This window comes from Lynx canadensis, chromosome D4 (assembly GCF_007474595.2).
Source record: "Lynx canadensis isolate LIC74 chromosome D4, mLynCan4.pri.v2, whole genome shotgun sequence".
Classification (NCBI taxonomy): domain Eukaryota; kingdom Metazoa; phylum Chordata; class Mammalia; order Carnivora; family Felidae; genus Lynx; species Lynx canadensis.
The window spans coordinates 44,360,244-44,367,850 of NC_044315.2; the positions used below are offsets into that span (position 1 = coordinate 44,360,244).

Sequence of the window (7,607 nt, forward strand, 5' to 3'; positions counted from 1 at the left end):
CCTCCTCTGCTCATGCTCTGTCTCTCTCTGTCTCAAAAATAAACATTAAAAAAAATTTTTTTTAATGTTTATTTTCTTTTATTTTTTTACCACAGGGAGAAAGAGAGACTGAGCACGTTCTGGGGGGAGATGGGGGCAGAGAGAGAGGCAGACACAGAATCCAAAGCAGGCTTCAGGCTCCGAGCTGTCAGCACAGAGTCCAACGCGGGGCTCGAACCCACACATTGTGAGATCATGACCTGAGCCGAAGTCGGACGCTTAACAGACTGAACCACTCAGGCGCCCCTAAAAAAATTTCTTTTTAAGTCAAATGTTATGAAAGTAGGTAATGAAGTCCCCCCCCGCCGCCCCCAACATCACTGCTAAGATCATTTCATCAGACTTTAAATTAGAGCAGTACAAGGGTGTCTGGCTGGCTCAGTTGGAAGAGCATGTGACTCTTGATCTTGGGGTTGAGTTCAAGCCCCATGTTGAGTATAGAGTTTACTTTAAAAAAAAAAATATATATATATATATTCATTCATTCCAGGGAAATAAGGAAGGAGACTCTCTATACAGAGTCCCTAGAATAGAAAGAGCCCTAGAACCTAGTAGGCACAAGCACATTCAAGTTTAAGATTATGGGTCTGTGGCATTTGTTTCTTCCCTTTTATAATTGGGATGTCCATCTTGGGTTGCTTGAATGTTGCTGGATCCTCAGCCATGCAAGTGGCCTGGGTCTGGACCAGTTTCACTGGAAAGGGCATCTGGTCCCCTTTGTGTGCCTGAGTGGCAAAATCCAAATCAAACTTTTGGAGGGGACTTAGTTCAAAGAAACTGTATTTATCTGATGAGTTTCTATATTCCCTACTTCCAGAATCCATGGTGCTAGGATTGGGCCACGTAAGGCTGTGGAAGAACCAGAAGTGTCCCAGTCTCTGGGTTTCTGCTTAGGGGGAGCTGGGGGGTGAAACTGGCTGATGCAGCCTGCCTCTCTACTTTTATCTCTTCACTGTGTAGCTTTCATGTATGATGAGCTTCTGCTTGGAGGTACTTGATCTCCTTGGTGGGAAGGCCTTTGTGGAGTATGCATTCAGCATCTCTCTGCCCTGCTTTTTGCTCAAAACACTGAATGCTCCTCTGGGTCTGCTCTGTGATCAGAGAATTCATGATGGCATGAGTAGCTCTAGCATTCGTCACTGGGTCCTTGTTCACACTATCAATGCCAAAGGGTCATGGCAGGGAAGGTCACACTGTCCTCCTCTTAATCCATCTTGTCAAGGTCCTGATACTTGGGCTTTGGAATCACTGGCTTTCCGGGGATGCTGCCCATGACTGATGGAAGAGGAGCCATGGTGTAGTGTTCTTGAGGGCATCCTCATGCCTGACTGCCTAGCAGTACATCCTGATGGGGAAGATCATCTTGTCTAGGAGCCTACCAGGCTCAAGAGCAGGCCCTTTGGGCCCTCTCAAAGCCATTGAAAGACTGGAATCCAGGTGTTTTAACTAGATAGACTTCTGGACCTGAGTCTCTGTCACCACAGCGAAATGATAAGGCCATCATGCTGACAAATATTAACAAGGAACATTGTCCAGCTGCTGCAATAGCAAAGCTTCCTTCAAAAATCTACCCAGAGGTTCTGTTTTTTCACCATTATGGGGCTGCCGGAGGCCTGAGCTCTATCACTAAAGGACTTCTAATACCCAGATCTGTAAGAAGTGGTGCAGTTGTACCCAAGTGATACATGACCCAAGTAGGCAGGACACGGAATGTGTCTGAGTCTCAGGCACTGATCCACAAGGGCTGGCTGCCCCAAGTCTCTGACTCCAGTATTAACCTCCCTCTTTAGGAGCGACATGAAATCGGGCAAGATACAATCTCTCTGGACTTCAGTTTTCTTGTCTGAAAAAGGAGGATAAAATATTTGTTCTGTCTACTTCACAGGAAAGTTTCTTGTAACATCAAATAATCCTTGTTCTTATTGGCTTTAGGAGGCACTGGAGGCATAAGTATGTGAAGTAAAAGAAAATGTGAGTGAAAATATTTTGTGAAGTTTAAAGGGGCACACAAGTGTAAACATTACTGCTTGTGACTTTTTAATAGCTAATAGAGGCTAAAATGTCATCATTTTTATGTTCAGTGAAAGTCAACCAGTAGTTTTGAGGCCTTGCTCTTTTGTATGCAGACCCTTTGGGAAGGAGTGTTAAGTTATACATATGCAGCTTAAGTACACAAAGGCAACTTTTGTGTGGTAAGCTCCCTGCCCCCAAAAGCAAAGATGTGTGGCATAGAATTAGAAACCAGTGGCCTTTTACTGTGGCTCTTTTCCCCTAAGACCTACACTTTGATTCTTGCTAATCTAACTCTCACGGAAAATGTGTATGGGGAAAAATGTGGTTCTCCTAGTTCAAGGCTGGAGATAATTGGCAGAACAGGGGAGGAAAATCAGTGGTCAGGGAAGGGTATGGGAGCGAAAAAGAGGGACCTGGGGATTGGAGAGAAGAAAAGACAATGTACAAGGAAAATCAATCCTTCTGATTGTGGCATGTAGAGAGAAGGAACTAAGCTATAAAAATGGAAAGTGGGGACCTCCGATTCAATCAATCAGATGCCATGTGGACATAGCTTTAAAAAATGAGGCTATTATCGCTCAAGTTCATTTGACAGAGCTTACATGTAAGAGTTAAGTGATGATCACTCTTGTCCACAATCATAAAATAAGGTGCCAAAGTGATTTATCACTCTGCTTTTCTAACATACCTTAACTTTAAGAAGCATCTATAAATTTGGGTCTTACCTTTAAAATCTCATGTTATTGTAAGTAAGCCCAGTCTCTGCGCATAGTAGGAATTCAATAAGTATTTGATACCTTTGATAAATGAGTTGAAAGAATGGAAACTTATGTTAATTTGTGTTCATGGAGTTGGAGGGTTCAAGGCTGGAGAAGAATACATTTCCCTCCTTACCCCTTTATTTCCTTAAACGTGAGACTCTCAACGGAGACTCCTCCAGTCTGTGTAGATAATGTAATAATAGCTGGTGCTTATTCAAGAATTGTTGTATCAGGAACTATGCTAAGAAGTTCACATGATCTCAGTCAATCCTTGCAACATAAGTGAGCACATAATTACCCAACATTAAGGATGGGAAAAGTAAAACTCAGGGAGGCTACCTTTAGAAAGGTCAAGTAACTCAGCAAAGGTCACAAAGCTGGTAAGTTGAGATCATGTTAACCAATAGCATATGGTTTCCTTTAACAATTTTATTTTAGTGAAAAGGGCACTGGGAAGTGGATCAAGAATTGTAACTGCCCATTTCTAAGTGGTTAGGACCAGAAGGAAGTGTGTACAATGAAGGTAAGCTATCATTAAAACCTCAATGCTTATCCTTTGACAGTGACCTTAAGAATAGATGGAGTAGCTAGGAAAGAGGCTTTCCAATACTTTTGGTGGCAACCAAAGTAAGAAACACATTTTACACACACACACACACACACACACAATCACACATACATATGTGCACAACTGAAATAAAGCTTTCATTAAGCAATGCTTATTGTTACTATGTGTGATGCACACGAATATTTTCCATTTCTTTTTCTTCTCTTCCCTTCTCCTTCCCTCCCATTCTATTTTATTCCAATATTTTTTTTGAATATAGTTGGCACAAAATGTGACATTAGTTTCTAGTGTACAATGGTGATTCGACTCAATACATTATGTTATGTTCACCACAAGTGTAGCTATCCTCTGTCACCATGCAACACCATTACAGTACCATTGACTATATTCCTATGCTGTAACTTTTATTCCTGTGACTCAGTCATTCCATAACAGGAAGACTGTGTCTCCCACTCTTCTTCACCTATGCCCCCACCCCCAAATTCCCTCCTCTCTGGAAACCATCAGAGTTTCTGCTTTTTGATTGTTTATTCAAGCAGTGATTCTGCTTTTTGTTTGTTTATTCATTTGTTTTTTAGACTGTACATACGAGTGAAATCATCTGGTATTTGTCTTTCTCTGTCTGACTTATTTCACTTAGCATTATACTCTCTAGGTCCATCCATGTTGTTGCAAATGACAAGATTTTGTTCTTTTTACGGCTGCATAATATTCCTGTGTGCGTATGTACCACATCTTCTTTATTCATTCATCTATCTTTGGACACTTGGGCTGCTTCCATATCTTGGCTATTATAGATAATGCTGAAATAAACATAGGGGTCCATATATCTTTTCAAATTAGTGTTTTCATTTTCTTTGGGTAAATACTTAGTAGTGGAGTTACGAGATCATATGGTATTTCTATTTTTAATTTTTTGAGGAACATCCATACTGTTTTACTTTCTAACTTTATATACAAAAATAAGCTCAAAATGGATTAAAGACCTAAATGTGAGACTTGAAGCCATAAAACTCCTAGCAGACAACATAGGCATGTGACATCAGCTATAGTAACATTTTTCTAGTTATGTCTCCTGAGGCAAGGGGAACAAAAGTGAGAATAAACTATTGGGACTACATCAAAATAAAATGCTTCTGCACAGCAAAGGAAACTATCAACAAAACAAAAAGACAACCTACTGAATGGGAGAAGATATTTGCAAAGATCTATCGAATAAGGGGCTAATATTCAAAATACATAAATTATAAAACTCCACATCAGAAAAACCACAAATAATCTGATTAATAATGGACAGAAGACCTGAATAGACAGTTCTGCAAAGAAGACACACAGATGGCCAGCAGACACATGAAAAGACGCTCAACATCATGAGTCATCAGAGAAACATAAATCAAAACCGCAACAAGATATAACCTCATACCTATCAGAATGGCTAGAATCAAAGAAAAGAAATAACAAGTGTCAGTGAGGATGTGGAGATAAAGGATCTCTCCTGCACTGTTGGTGGGAATGTAAATTGGTGCAGACACTGGAAGACAGTATGGAGGTTCCTCAAAACATTAAAAACAGAAATATCCACTTCAGTATTTTAAATGCTGGTTGGGACACCTTCATTGACTTCACTGTGGACTCATAGGTTATGATCTGCAAGTTGAAAACCACTGAGCTAGATGGCAATAAAGGTGATAGAAGGAGCACAGACTTTCAAGTCACGCAGTGGTGGGTGTGATCTGGGCTGTTGGTATGTTAACAGTGTGGGCTAACGCAAGTGACCTCTTCTTTGAACTTTAGTTTCTCATCCACAAAATGAGGAAAATAATACCTACCTCAAAAGGTTATTGAGAATAGCAAGCAGTGAATATACCTACCCGAGCACCTAGCGTCTCATAGAAGTATGATGACAGCAGGGTAATGAGGCATTGAAGAATGAAGAGTTCTAGGCCTGGTACCAGCTAGCTGTGTGAGCTTAGGTAGGTAATGTCTCTAAACTTCTAAGTCCTATAATCTCTCTAAGCTACCATTTACTCACCTGTAAAAAAATTGGAGGAATAATAATACCTACCTCATATGATTGATTGAGAATTAAGTGTGATAATACATGTAAAGGCCTTAGCACAATGCCTGGTGCTTAGTAAATGCTCAATAAATTATTGGCTATATTAGCCACCCAACATATGTATCTATTATTGTCCAACTGCTAAGGTAGAGTGGAGCTTTCTAGACTAGGTTACAATATCTATTTTGATGAGACAAACTCAGGATGGTGTGTGTGTGAAATGAAAACTGCTGTTACTTTGCTCATCAGTATTTTCTAGAGGCTAAATCAAACTTGGCTGCAGCAAAAGCAATCATTTTTGTAGAGCAAGCTTAGATCCAAGTTGGATTCCCTCTCCTCATTCTTTGAGAGTATTTCCACAAAATCCAATCTTTGGCTTGACATTAAAGGCCTATTTTCAGTGAGTAGACTTTACCAAAAAAAAAAAAAAAAAAGTGAATAAAGGGGTGGGGGTGGAAAGAACATGACTCTACACACCAAGTAGTGGGGAGTGAGTTTAATATTTTTAGTCCAGCGAAAGAACTCTATGGCATGGTCTCCTGCCTAAAGTCTTACTTTTTCTCCACTTGTTTGAGGCAGCCTTCAAGATGGCCACTAATGATCAAAACCTCGTGGTATTCACCTTCTGTGTAATTCCCTCCTCCTGTTGAGTGTGGGCTGTACTTAGTGACTCACTTCTAACTAAGAGAAGAAGGTGGAAATCACAATGTGTGATCATAAAAGGCAGTGTGGCACCACCTCTCTTTTGGATCCCTTGCTCTGGGAGAAGTCAGTTACCATGTTGTGAGTAGACCCATGGAGAGGCTCATGTGATGAAGAAGTAAAGCCTTTTGTCACTAACCAAATAAGTGAGATTGGAAACTGATCCTACAGCCCCTTCAAATGACTACAGCCACAGCCAATAGTTTGACCGTGACTTCACCAGAGACCCTGAGCCAGAACGACCCAGCTAAGCTGCTCTTGGATTCATGACTCTCAGAAACTGAGAGGATTACGGTAGTTTCAAGCTGCTAAGTTTTGGGGATGATTTGGTCTGTAGGAATAGATAGTGGATACACAACCCTTGAATCTTCGCATAGTATCTCAATGTCAGGTTGGTTAGTTCATCATTCCATGAATGTTTATGAACTCCTCACTATGTGTCAAGTAGTATAACTACCTTCAGATCCTAACTTTGGGGAGCTTACAGTCTAGTGGTGGAAATAGTGTGGGCAGACTAACAGTGAAGATGCTAGGTACCTGTTAAATGCCACCATATGGTTTTGATAGTAGGATTTGGGGACTCAGAGGAGAGAATGAGAACTTCCAGCCTTGCCAGAAGAAAGAGGGACATAGGGAGGAGATGGCACTTGACTTGTGCCTCGATACCAAGGTGTGATGGCTTTCTCAGGCGTCAACTTGGCTAGACTGAACTATATTCCCCAGAATGCCCACTCTTTTACGTTTCTATTTAGGGTAAAGCACGAGGGAGATTATCCCTAATGGCAGAAGGAAAGCAGCAGCCAATTTGTAATACACACAAGTCACTGCTGATCTGCTAACTTACCTTGCTGGCGTGATGCAGCGGCTGGGTCTGTGATTGCTTCACCCTCACCCTGCATCCTCCTTTAGCATTTCTGACTTCCGGGCCAGCCATGTATGTTTAGCTCTGTGATAAAGGGCTTTTGGCTTCTGAGGAATACTCTCATCACCAAGGTGAGAGGCAGGATTACACAAGGTTTTGACCTTTCCTTCTGCTTGGGGTGCCAGCCTTCCTGACTGCCTGCCACATGCACTTTAAGCTCCAGCCTCAGATGACAGCCTTATAACGACTGCTTCTCCAACTTCCACAGTTGTGTAAGCCAGTTCCTTGTGACATGCACAGGTACGAGGTGAACAGATGAAAAGAGAGAGAACATTCAAGGCAGAAAAAATAGTATGAACAAAAACATGGAAGGGAAAAATCTAGGACTAATACAATTCTTAACCACTGGCATACCATTGGTACATGACGAATCAGAATGAATGCTGGCTGTAGTGCCGAAGCAGGGTCTTCAAGGGTCCTGGCTGTTCCCCTTTAATTACTAAATTATGGAAACTATCTGAGGAGATGTCTGAGTGGGTCTTATGGTGGTTAAGAGCATTTGGGGGCCCATCAAAAATGTGGTTATTTCCCAACTGGAACAGA

General features: G+C 41.4%; 1 pseudogene; it reads right to left on the bottom strand.

Moving 5' to 3' along the window:
• Positions 1-580: 580 nt before the first annotated feature.
• LOC115498964 lies at positions 581-1,477 on the bottom strand (annotated as a pseudogene).
• Positions 1,478-7,607: the final 6,130 nt, after the last annotated feature.